Source organism: Tachyglossus aculeatus, chromosome 9 (genome assembly GCF_015852505.1).
Source record: "Tachyglossus aculeatus isolate mTacAcu1 chromosome 9, mTacAcu1.pri, whole genome shotgun sequence".
NCBI classification, from domain to species: Eukaryota; Metazoa; Chordata; class Mammalia; order Monotremata; family Tachyglossidae; genus Tachyglossus; species Tachyglossus aculeatus.
This window is the reverse complement of record NC_052074.1, coordinates 35,945,932-35,959,552: the sequence shown is the minus strand read 5'-3', so window position 1 is coordinate 35,959,552 and position 13,621 is coordinate 35,945,932. Positions and strand designations below refer to the sequence as shown.

General features: G+C 49.5%; 1 long non-coding RNA gene across 1 annotated transcript; it reads left to right on the top strand.

The window, feature by feature from the left end:
* The first annotated feature begins 587 nt into the window (after positions 1–587).
* LOC119932000 lies at positions 588–11,914 on the top strand. Its single transcript, XR_005452272.1, has 3 exons — positions 588–862; positions 6,527–6,643; positions 11,753–11,914. It is a non-coding gene; the product is annotated as an uncharacterized LOC119932000 (long non-coding RNA).
* The last annotated feature ends 1,707 nt before the right edge of the window (positions 11,915–13,621 follow it).

Genomic DNA, 13,621 nt, shown 5'->3' with positions numbered 1-13,621 from the left:
CCTGGGCCATGCTGCTTCTACCTCTCCCTCCACTCCTCAGAATGGCAGGTGCTGGCTACACAGGTGACCACACACCACCCTCTGCGACTTGCCACCCTCTGGTGGCTTGGCCACCCCTGTTGGGATCAATCATTAATCGATGGCAATTATTGAGCACTTACTCTGAGCAGAGCCTAGGAGAGGACAATAGAACAATACAGCATGGGCCTGGGAGTCAGAAGGACTAGGTTCTAATTCTGAGAAGCAGCCTGGCTCAGTGGAAAGAGCACGGGCTTTGGAGTCAGCGGTCACGGGTTCAAATCCTGGCACCGCCAATTGTCAGCTGTGGTGACTTTGGGCAAGTCACTTGACTTCACTGGGCCTCAGTTCCCTCATCTGTAAAAATGGGGACTAAGACTGTGAGCCCCCCGTGGGACAACCTGATCACCTTTTCACCTCCCCAGCGTTTAGAACAGTGCTCTGCACACAGTAAGCGCTCACTAAATATGATTGAATGAATGAACCTGATTACGTTCTATCCCCCCGGGCTTCGAACAGTGCTTCGCACGCCATCGTTATGATAAAGGCTGCCGGGTGGGGTTGAGCCCGAGGGGTATGTAAGCACGGGGACGGAGGGGTGGCTATCCTCCCTGGTTTCTCTTGGTAATGAGCCGCCTGAGATGCAGATAGCAGGAAATTGGACCAGCAAATGAGAACTTCCTCCTCAACTCCCCCCTCCGCACCCGCACCTCCCCCCAAAACCGAAACAGCCGATAAAAGGGGGGAAGAACTAGTTCCCTGGGGCCGCGGAACAAAGAAAGCAAATATCAAAGATCTTCGCTGAGACACCTGAATGGGGCCAAGGCCAAAGCCAGTCGGACTGGTAGCTATTTTGGGTCGGGGGTGGGGTGTGTGTATGTGCGTGGGTGGGTGTGGGTGTGGGTGTGTTTGTGATGTGTGTGTGGGTGTGTGTATGCATCTACGCCCCTTTCAATTAGGCTAAGCGTGAGGTAAAGTGTTCTGCTGTATACGGTGGTAATAATAGTAGTGATGGTGGCATTTGTTACGGGCTTACTATGTGCCGGGCACGGTACTGAGCGCCGGGGTGGGTACAAGCAAATTGGGTTGGACCCAGTCACTGTCCCACCTGGGGCTCCCGATCTCAATCCCCATTTTACAGATGAGGGAACTGGAGCACAGAGAAATGAAGTGACTCGTGGCGCAGTGGAAAGAGCACGGGCTCGGGAGTCAGAGGTCATGGATTCTGATCCTGACTCATCCACTTGTCGGCTGTGTGACCTTGGGCAAGCCACTAAACTTCTCTGTGCCTCAGTTACCTCATCTGTAAAATGGGGATTAAGATTGTGAGCCCCACGTGGGACAACCTGACCACCTTGTATCCCCCCCCCCGCGCTTAGAACAGTGCTTTGCACATAGTAAGCGCTTAACAAATATCATCATTATCATTATTATTATTATTGAGGTCACACAGCAGGCAAGTGGTGGAGTCGGGAGTAGAACGGACCTTCCGACTCCCAGGCCCGTGCTCTTTCCACTAAGCCGTGCTGCTCCGGTGAGCGTCTCCTCCAGGCGCGCTGGCCGGGCGGGTCGGGACCGGGCGAGTTCGACGACGGCGGCGGTTCTCGGCGGTGCGGGCCGTCGCCATGGCAGCGGCCTCCCTCTCCCGCGAAGTCCCGCAAGCTCAGCCCGTTCAGCTCTTTAAATTCCCCGCCGATTTCCGAGAGGACGCGGACCCCACAAGGGCAATTTGGGGGTGGGAGCCCAGCCCAGCCCGGACATTCCGCTCCTCTGCTGCCAACCTCCTCACTGGGCCTCGGTCTTGCCTGTCCCGCCGTCGATCCCTGGCCCACGTCCTATGTCTGGCCTGGAATGCCCTCCCTCCTCACATCCGCCAAACTAGCTCACTTCGCTCCTTCGAGGCCCTACTTAAAGCTCACCTCCTCCAGGAGGCCATCCCCGACTGTGCCCCCCTCTTCCTCTGCTTCTCCTCTCCTTCCCATCACTCCTACTCCCTCCTTCTGCTCTACCCCCCCCCCCCAGCACTTGTGTATATAGGAACATACTTATTATACTATTTATTTTATTAATGATGTGCAGATATCTATAATTCTATTTATTTATTTTGATGCTTTGTTTTGTTGTCTGCCTTCCCCCTTCTAGACTGTGAGACCGTTGTTGGGTAGGGATTGTCTTTATCTGTTGCCTAATTGTATTTTCCAAATGCTTAGTACAGTGCTCTGCACACAGCAAACGCTCAAGAAATACGATTGAATTAATGAATGATTGAGCTCTAATCCCGGCTCTGCCCCTTGTCTGCTATGTGATTTTAGGGCAAATCATCCCATTTCTCTGGGCCCCGGTTACCTCATCTGGAAAATCGGGACCAAGATTGTGAGCCCCACGTGGGTCAGGGACTGCGTCCAACCCGATTTGCTTGTATCCACCCCAGTGCTTAGGACAGTGCCCGGCACACAGGAAATGCTTAACAAATATCATTATAATTTTTATTACTATTATTATTCTTCTCAAAGATTGAGGTTCTAATTCTGCCAGTGGCTCGTGGATGCTTATTTGACCGTAGGCAAATCACTTAACTTTTCGATTTCTTTATCTTTAAAATGTGGATTCCCTATCTGTAACTTCCTTCTTAGATGGAGCACTCCCCCCCACCCCTGCCCGCCCCACATTCCCCCACCTCTTTCTCCCTAATCTCCTCCTCCCAGCTACCCCTACCCCCTTCCTCCACCTCCCCATCTCCTCCACACTTGCCCCTGCCTCTTTCCTCCACCTCCTTCTCCCCATCTCCTTCCTCCTCTACACTTAGCCCCTTCCTCCCACTTCTTCCTTGCCCCACCTCTGCCTCCCCATCTCCTTTCCATCCATGGAGAAGCAGCATGGCCCAGTAGAAAGAGCACGGGCTTTGGAGTCAGAGGTCAGGGCTTCAAATGCCGGCTCCACCAATCAATCAATCAATCAATCAATCGTATTTATTGAGTGCTTACTGTGTGCAGAGCACTGTACAAGCGCTTGGGAAGTACAAGTTGGCAACATACAGAGACAGTCCCTACCCAACAGTGGGCTCACAGTCTAGAAGTAGTCCAGTTGTCAGCTGTGTGACTTTGGGCAAGTCACTTCACTTCTCTGGGCCTCAGTGACCTCATCTGTAAAATGGGGATTAAGACGGTGAGGCCCCCCGTGGGACAACCTGATCACCTTGTAACCTCCCCAGCGCTTAGAATAGTGCTTTGGACATAGTAAGCGCTTAATAAATGCCATCATCATTATTATTATTATCTCCCCCCTGCCTCCTTCCCCGATCTCTTGCCCTGCTTCCCCTCTCCCCCGACCTCCTTCTCCCCCAATCACCTCCCTGCTGCTACCCCTAGTTCATTGATTCATTCAGTCGTATTTATTGAGTGCGTACTGTGCTCTGGTAGTATAGTGCTCTGTACCAGTTGCCTGGGAAAGTACAATTTGGCAACAGATAGAGACAATTCCTACCCAACAATGGGCTCACAGTCAAGAAGGGGGGAGACAGACAACAAAACAAAACAAGTAGACATGCATCAATAGCATCAGTATACATGAATAGAATTATAGATATATACACATCATTAATAGAATAAATAGAATTATAAATATGTACATATATACACAAGTGCTTTGGGGCAGGGGCGGGGAGGGGGGTAGAGCAGAGGGAGGGAGTAGGGGTGATGAGGAGGGAAGGAGGAGCAGAGGAAAAGGGGGGCTCAATCTGGGAAGGCCCCCTGGAGGAAGTGAGCTTTCAGGAGGGCTTTGAAGAGGGGAAGTGTGCTAGGTCGGTGGATGTGAGAAGGGAGGGCATTCCATTCATTCATTCAATCGTATTTATTGAGCACTTACTGTGTGCAGAGCACTGTACTAAGCACTTGGCAAGTACAAATCAGCAACATATAGAGACGGTCCCTACCCAACAGTGGGCTCACAGTCTAGAATACAGAGATAGGACGTGAGCCAAGTTTCGACGGCGGGACAGGCGAGAGCGAGGCACAGTTGGCAGCAGAGGAGTGGAGTGTGCAGGCTGGGATGTAGAAGGAGAGAAAGGAGGTGAAATAAAAGGGGGCAAGGGGATGGAAAGCTTTGAAGGCAATAGTGAGGAGTTTTTGCTTGATATGAAGGTTTTTAGGAAACAACTGGAAATTTCTGACGGTGGGGGGAGGGGGGTGGGTGGTGACATGCCCAGGGCGTTTCTGTAGAAAGATAATCTGGGCATCAGAGTGAAGTATAGACTGAAGCGGGGAGAGACAGGAAGGTTGGGAGATCAGAAAAGATGCTGAGGCAGTTATCCAATCAGGATATGATGAATGACTATACTATAACGTGGTTGCGGTTTGGATGGAGAGGGAAGGGCAGAACTCGGCTACTACCTTCTTCCCCCATCTCCTCCCCTGCTACCCCTACCTCCTTCCCTGTCCTTCTTCCCCAGTCTCCTCCCCCCGACAGCCCCTAGCCCTTTTCCCCCACTTCCACCTTCCCCATCTTTTCCCCTGCTACCCCTTTGCCCTTTCCTTCCCACCTCCTCCTCACCCAATCTCTCACCCCTACCCTGCTACCCCTAGCCCCTACCCCCACTTCCTTCTTTATATCTATTAATGTCTGGCTCCCCCTCTAAATTGTCAGCTCGTTGTGGTCAGGGAATGTGTCTGTTTATCGTTATATTGTATTCTTCCCGAGCACTTAGTACAGTGCTGTGCACACAGTAAGCAGATTGATTGGATGAGCAAATGAATGAACAAACTAACTCCACCTTCTCCACCCCTGCTACCCCGTCTCCTTCCCTCACCTCCTTCTCCCCCCCGATCTCCTCCCCCCCTACACCTAGCCCCTTCCCCCAATTTCCTCTTTCCCCCATTTCTTTCTCTGCTACCCCTACCTCCTTTCCCCCACTTCCTCCTTCCCTGATTTCCTTCCCCACTAAACCTACTTCCTCACCCCACCCCCACCCTACCCCGGCTACCCTGTCCCAGGTGGTGCTCACATTCTCAATCCCCATTTTATAGAATGAGGGAACTGAGGCCCAGAGAAGTGAAGTGACTTGTCCAAGGTCACACAGCAGACAAGCGGCAGAGCCAGGATTAGAGCCCATGACCTTCTGACTTTGAGGCCCATGGTCTCTCCACTACACCATGCTGCTTCTCCGATACAGGCCCTGGGACTGGGGCGGGGGCGAGGTTGCTGGGGGCGGGGGGGGCTGCCAGGGGACCAGAGGTGTCAATCTGCCCATCAATCAATCAGTCAGTGGGGTTTAAGAGCAGTTACTGGATGCACAGCACTGGACCAGCGCTTGGGAGGGAACGATAGAATGGAATTAGCAGGCACATTCCCTGCCCATAGCAAGTCAAGAGGGGGATAGATACCTAAATACTGTGGGGTGGAGATGGGGTTCATTCATTCATTCATTCATTCATAAGCATCATGGCCCAATGGAAAGAGCACGGGCATGAGAGTCAGAGGTCATGGGTTCAAATCCCAGCTCTGCCAGTTGTCAGCTGTGTGACTTTAGGCAAGTCAGTTAACTTCTCTGGGCCTCAGTTACCTTATCTGTAAAGTGGGGATGAAGACTGTGAGCCCCATGTGGGACAATCTGATCACCTCGTATCCTCCCCAGCGCTTAGAACAGTGCTTTGCACATAGTAAGCGGTTAACAAATGCCATCATCATCATCCTATTTGTTAGGCACTTACTGTGTGCAGAGCACTGTACTAAGCGCTTGGGAGAGTGCAAGATTACAATAAACAGATGCATTCCCTGCCCACAATGAGCATACAGTCTTGAGGGATGTGGAAGCACAATGGTCAAGGTCCTGGTTTTGTCCACCTTTCTCTCTGACCTTTCCCTCTGCCTAAGGACCGCTTATCACTCTATCACAGGAGGTCCAGGACTAAACAGCCCCAGGGACTCACTGCTTTCTAGCCTAAAGTATTTATCTTATTGTATTGTTCTGATGATTATGAATACTGTACCAACAGTGTAATAATAATAATAATATTTGTTAAGCGCTTACTATGTGCCAAGCACTGTTCTAAGTGCTGGGGGGATACAAGGTACTCAGGTTGTCCCACGTGACGATGATGATGATGATGATGATGGTATTTGTTAAGCACTTACTATGTGCAAAGCACTGTTCTAAGTGCTGGGGGGATACAAGGTGATCAGGTTGTCCCACGTGGGGCTTACAGTCTTCATCCCGCTTTTACAGATGAGGGAAGTGAGGCCCAGAGAAGTGAAGTGACTTGCCCAAAGTCACACAGCTGATAAGTGACAGAGCCAGGATCAGAACCCATGATCTCTGACTCCCAAGCCCGCAATCTTTCCAATAACCCACGCTGCCCGCTTCTCATATATATAGAAGCTCTGTATTGCTTGAAGTTGAGCTGGCCTTGACTCTCAGGGAAATCTCTGCCATTCAGCGCCTCTCCTTACTGGTGCCGGGTGAAGCTCTAGTAGTAATAAAACTTGACTCTGACATACCTTTTTCTAAACACAGCTCAGAGTCTGAAAAGTTTCTCTTCCACCGTAATTTGGTGCCGTGACTCAGATGACAATGCTCGACGACGGTCCGGAGTGGTCCATCTCTCAGTGACCCTCAAGTGAAACCGCAGAGGTAAGAGACCTTTTGAAATCTATTTGGCATTAGTCCTTAGGAAAATGGGAAAAAGACAATTAAAAGAGGTTTCTCTCGCACCGGAGGGAACTCCAGCTTTTTTCATGCCCGTAGGGAGCGGGGGAAGGCGATGAGACAGGCAGTATGTGCACACAAACCGTACCCAACGGCTCAAGGCCAAACAAACTCAACAACAGGAGATAAAGAGACCAGGGCAAGAAAAGCAAGCTTGCACCTGCAAGGCTCGGAGGCAACCTCAAGGCCATATCCGCAGCCAGCGACGGTTGGCAACGGGTGGCTGGGGGCGAGCCAGATCAAATGCTTCATGACTGGACAGAGCTGTTGTTAGGCTAGTGGCTGGAGGGCGGTCAAAGCCTCGATATGCCATCCCCCGAGAAAACCCTGCCCCCGGGCAACGGGGGGTATAAGAGACGAACAAGACAAAGGGGGGGCATGCGCGCGCTCTCTCCCTCTCTCTCTCTCTCGCTCTCTCTCTCTCTCGCTCTCTCTCTCTCTTTCAACCATGTAACCGCTGATAGCAAATAAACGGCAACCAAGCTTTGAACCTCTGGCTGACTCTTCCTGGTATGAACGCGCGGGCCGCGTCCGGAGATGTCCGAAGACCCGGAGAGGGTAAGAACCCGAGAGTTGCCCCCGAAACCATGGGGAGCAACGCAGACTGGTTTGAAGAGAAGAGCCCCCCAAGCCTTACTGGGAACTTTGGAGGAAAAGGACTCTGTCAATGCCAAGTGAGCTAACCCAGGCAATGATTAACAATGGCCTCTCAGCCTTTCCTCAGTTAGAATTCTTTGTGGACACTTCACCCAAACCAGTGACCCAGCGCTTCTGGGGACTGCTGGGGAGCCTCAGAGGATGTCATCAGCAATTGGGGGAGCCATTTAGGTTGGGGTTTTGGAGACCCTGAACGAGCCCAGGCAAGGAGAAGGAAGGGAGGCTATTGAAAAGTGAGGGGATCCTGCCTTTGGGCTTCGATTTCTAAAGAAATAATCAGTCCACAGGGTATTTGTCTAGCGCTTAGCCAGTGTGCAGAGCACTGTACTAAGCACTTGGGAGAGTACAATTCAACGAGGTGGTAGACATGGTCCCTGACCACAAGCAGCTTATAGTGTAGAAGGGGAGACAACACCTGAAAATAAGTTCCAGATAAGGGAAATGGCCAAACGTAAGGATGTGTGTGTAAGGGCTGGGTCTGAGAGTCAGGTCCACATTTCCATGGGGATGGTATTTGTTAAGTGCATACTATGTGCCAAGCACTGGAATAGTCCAGAAGAGATTTGGAATGCCGGTGGCCAGGGGATTTTATATGTAAAGTTTAATCCTGATATCTATTTGCTCTTTGGTATTTTGTTACATACGGCACGCGATGTGCTGTTTTTCTTTGGGAAGCCCTTTCCTAGAGATGTTCACAGAGGAGTTACCCAGGAATTATTCTTTGCCGGTGTTTACACTTTTATGTTACCTCAGATTTATTTCAGTCCAGGAAATATGCACTCCAACCACATTAAGAGCCCTGTGGGTTTTTTTGTTTGTTTTTGTTTTTTTAATAGTATTTGTTAAGCACTTACTAGGTGCCAGGCACTGTACAAAGCACCAGGGCACATACAGGTTTGTCAGGTTGAACACAGTTCCTATCCCTCTTGGGGCTCACAGTCTTCATCCCCATTTTGCAGAGGAGGTAACAGAGGCCCAGAGAAGTGAAGTAACCTGCCAAAAGCCGCACAGGAGGCAAGCGGCGGACCCGGCATTAGAACCCAGGTCCTTTGGACTCCCAGGTCTGGGATCTTTCCACTACGCCCCTCTGCTTCTCACTAGAATGGCCACACTACTTCTCATTTTCAGTTGTCATAAAGTTACTTTCCGATCTCTCCGGATCGCTGTAGCTTGGTTCGGTTTTACTGGAGCCCCATCGAGATTAACTGTTTTCAAATGTTCACAATTCCCTGCCACAGTTTTTAATAGAAATATGAGCCCAGAAATGCCTAGTACAGTACTCTGTGCACAATAAGCACTCAGTAAATACTTTTGAGGAGGATGATGATTTGTAGAAATAGCAGATGCCATTATTGACAGCCCATGTCCCTACAGATAGCATCCTCCTAGAATAATTTTTTTTTTGTTTTGCAGTAATGGTGGTAATTTTTTTTTAGAATAACGAATTCTTTCTTCAGTTCTCTGCTTCCCAAACCTCTGTTGACCTCCGAGGGTTAAATCCCTAGACTGTAAGCTCGTTAAATATGAAAGCATCCTTGTACTGTTTTGAAATTGGCCTTCCCTCAGGATCAAGGCACACCTGCATTGCTCCCTCTAGATTGTAAGCTCATGTGGGCAGGGAACATGCCTTCTAACTCTTTTGTCTGTTGGACTCTCCCAAGTGCTTAGTACAATGCTCTGCAGATAGTAAACACTCAATAAATACCATCGGTTGAATGAATGAATGAATGATTGGTCAGCTCTCTGGAAGAGCAGCAGCGTGGCCCAGGAGATTAGAAGCACGGGCCTGGGAGTCCGAAGGACTTGGGTTCTAATCCCGGCTCCGCCACTTGTCTGCTGTGTTACCTCGGGCAAATGACTTCACTTCTCTGCAGCTCAGTTCCCTCATCTGAAAATGAGGATTAAGACTGTGAACCCCATATGAGATAACGACAGTCCAGCTTGATTAACTTGTATCTACCCCCATTGATTAATACAGTGCCTGGCATGGAGGCACTTCAAGTACCATTAAGAAAAAACCCCCAAACACACTTCTGTATCACAAGCCTCAAACACACTGATAGAAAGCAGCCGAGTTTTGTTGTTGTTGTTATTTTTTGAATGTGCCTTGGAAGAGACGAGTTAATGGTCTTCATTGTTTTCCCTCAGGTTTTTTTTTTTCATGAGAATGATAATAACTGCGGTACTCCTAAAGCACTTACTATGTACCAAGTAGTGTACTAAGCGCTGGGGTAGCTGCAGGATAATCTGAAATACCTCCATTCCTAAGCAGAGTAGCTGTAAGCTGTTCCTAAAGCCTTTTTGTCACAAAGTGTGTGATCGCAGGCCTTTTCCCTCCCAGACCCGAACGTCATAGATTGGTTGTATTTACCTATTTATATTTACCTATGTTATATTTGCTACATTTACCTCTTTCTGGCACTGGACTAAGCACTGGAGAAGATGGACGCTAATCAGGTTGAGCACAGTTCCTGTCCCAGATGGGGCTCACGGTCTTCATTTTACGGATGAGGAAACTGAGCTGCAGAGAAGTGAGGTCATTTGCCCAGGATCACACGGCAGACAAGTGTGTGGCTCCGTGGAAAGAGCACGGGCCTTGGAGTCAGAGGTATTGGGTTCAAATCCTGACTCAGCCGATTGTCAGCTGTGTGACTTTGGGCAAGTCACTTAACTTCTCTGGGCCTCAGTTACCTCAATCTGTAAAACGGGGATGAAGACGGTGAGCCCCCTGTGGGACCACCTGATCACCTTGTAACCTCCCCAGCGCTTAGAACGGTGCTTTGCACTTAGTAAGCACTTACTAAATGCCATTATTAGTATTAGTATTAAGTGGCAGAGCTACAATTGGAACCCAGGTCCTTCTGACTCCCAGGCCTGGGCTCCTATCCACTAGACCACGCTGCTTCTCAGCATACAGACTAAATTTGCAGAAAACATTTCACTTGCAGAATGAATTTGGGAATTGTGTGGTTGGCCCTTTGTGGGAAAGGGAATACAAAGAAGTGGTTTCCACGAGGGAATTTCATCTCTCTAGGTATTTCTTCGCATGACCGTGCCGGAATAAGAATAAAACGTTGAGATATCTTGAAGAATTCCTGTTGTCCAGAACAGCTAAACCCTATCAAAATGATGGTCAGATGAGTAGAATGGGAATCAGGTGATGCAATTCAGGTCAGGATTGAACCTGAATCTCTCTCTGTAGCAGTAGGCACAGGGGACGCGTAATGTGAAATTTTCCACAATTGCGAAATCGCCTGTGAGAATTGTAGGTTGTATTGGACATTCATATGAATGGTTGGGCTGTCTCCCAGAAGCAAAATCCTGAGTCCGTTTAGGTAAAAACCCAAAATATAGCCCAAGGTAAGTGGGTCGGAGCAAGAAATCAATAAATCCTCATACAGCTTTCGGGGCAGAAAATTGTCCTCTAGGTTGTTTAAAAGGATGATGGGAAAATACAGTGTAAAATAGGATGGACCAAAATGTGATGCCAGCTTACACATTAAAAAAATAATAATAAATCTCGAGTTTTGAGAGCATCTCCTTTTTGAGATTACATTTGGAAGCAATAACATTTCCGGGTATGCTTGAGCCTTTGGAGAGTTTTATGTTCCTGGCTTTTAGGAGCTCTTTGGCCTCTGCCGCTCTGTGTTTTCCATGCTGGCGGGTCTTAATAATATTATTAATAATACTGTTATTATTATTATTTTGGTATTTGCTAAGCACACTAGTGTGGATGCAGGCAAATTAGGCCTGACAACGGTCCCTGTCCCATGTGAGGCCTGCAGTCTCCATCCCCATTTTACAGAGGAGGTAACTGAGGCCCAGAGAGGGTGAAGTGACTTGCCCAAGGTCATTAGTTGGGCTCATCCTCTTCCTGCCCCGGCTCCCCTTCAGGCAAGGAGGGGCCAGGGGATGCGGTTCCTTATGAATCATTCATAAGGTGAATCATTCATAAGGGCAGTTTGTCCTTTGTCCAAGCATAAACTTGAACAATAACCCCAAACCGAGTGAGTGGTCACACCACCACTTTCTTGGCCGTGTGACCAATCCAACCCGCGTGTCTTGGCCCTCCTCGAACCTAACTCTCCATCAGTGACCCTGCATGGACGATCCAGCACCACTACCTCTCCCATCCCTATCCCTGACACTCCCCAAGTGACCCAGCAGGGACCGTTCAAAACCACCGACCTACCTTTCTCCATGAAATCTTTCTGCCTCAGCTTCCTCATTTATAAAATAGGGATTTAGACTGTGAGCCCAGTGTGAGACAGGGACTGTGTACCACCCAATTATCTTGTGTCTAAGCCAGTGGTTAGTACGGTGTCTGCCAGATAATTAGTGTTTTAAAAAGACCACAGTTGTTATTGTTATTATCAGGGAAGTTGGATATGCCGTGACTTGGATGACAACGCTCGACGACGGTCCAGAGCGGTCCATCTCGCAGTGACCCTCAAGTGCAACCGCAGAGGCTCGCATCTCCTCCTGCCTTCAGAACATATCCATCTGGATGTCTGCTCGCCACCTAAAACTCAACATGTCCAAGACTGAACTCCTTGTCTTCCCTCCCAAACCCTGCCCTCTCCCTGACTTTCCCATCTCTGTTGACGGCACCGCCATCCTTCCCGTCTCACAAGCCCGCAACCTTGGTGTCATCCTCGACTCCGCTCTCTCATTCACCCCTCACACCCAAGCCGTCACCAAAACCTGCCGGTCCCAGCTCCGCAACATTGCCAAGATCCGCCCTTTCCTCTCCATCCAAACCGCTACCCTGCTCGTTCAAGCTCTCACCCTATCCCGTCTGGACTACTGCATCAGCCTTCTCTCTGATCTCCCATCCTCATGTCTCTCCCCACTTCAATCCATACTTCATGCTGCTGTCCGGATTGTCTTTGTCCAGAAACGCTCGGGGCATGATACTCCCCTCCTCAAAAATCTCCAGTGGCTACCAATCAATCTGTGCATCATGCAGAAACTCCTCACCCTCGGCTTCAAGGCTCTCCATCACCTCGCCCCTCCTACCTCACCTCCCTTCTCTCCTTCTACAGCCCAGCCCGCACCCTCCACTCCTCTGTCACTGATCTCCTGACCGTGCCTCGTTCTCGCCTGTCCCGCCGTCGAGCCACGGCCCACGTCATCCCCCGGGCCTGGAATGCCCTCCCTCTGTCCATCCGCAAAGCTAGCTCGAGTCCTCCCTTCAAGGTCCTACTGAGGGCTCACCTCCTCCAGGAAGCCTTCCAGACTGAGCCCCTTCCTTCCTCTCCCCCTCGTCCCCCTCTCTATCCCCCATCTTACCTCCTTCCCTTCCCCACAGCACCTGTATATATGTATATATGTTTGTACATATTTATTACTCTATTTATTGATTGATTTTACTTGTACATATCCATTCTATTTATTTTATTTTGTTAGTATGTTTGGTTTTGTTCTCTGTCTCCTCCTTTTAGACTGTGAGCCCGTTGTTTGGTAGGGACTGTCTCTATATGTTGCCAACTTGTACTTCCCAAGCGCTTAGTACAGTGCTCAATAAATACGATTGATTGATTGATTGATTGATTTGGCCAGTCTTTGGGGGATTGATCAGCATAGGTGCTGCTCTCATTTCTCTTGCCACCTGACTTTTTTTCTCATTTTTAAATTTCAGTCATTATTATAGTATCTTGGTAGGCCTCGGCTCTTTCTGTTAGGATGTGGGGATATGCAGAGAAGCAGCGTGGCTCAGAGGAAAGGGCCCGGGCTTTGGAGTCAGAGATCATGGGTTTAAATCCCAGCTCCGCCAATTGTCAGCTGTGTGACTTTGGGAAAGTCACTTAACTTCTCAGTGCCTCAGTTACCTCATCTGTTAAATGGGGATTAAGACTGTGCCCCCCTCCCCCCCCGGGGGACAACCTGATCAGCTTGTAACCTCCCAGTGCTTAGGACAGTGCTTGTGCTTTGCACATAGTAAGTGCCTAACCAAGGCCCTCATTATTATGATTATTATTATTATTATTATTATTATAGTGTACTATACTGCCCCCAAGCGCAGCCCCCCTGAAGAAGCCCACTGCTGTCACCAGGGGGTGATACAGAGGTGCAGCCTCCCAGAATAAAGATTGGCGCCACCCGGGAGCAGGCTGCTGCTTGCCGTCCAGAGAATTCTTATGGTTCCAGGGGCAAGGGACATGTCTCCAGAGCAGCTGCTCAGTGTTTCTCCTCGGTCTCTTACACCGTGGGCACATTCCACCCCCAGATTTACCCCATTATTAA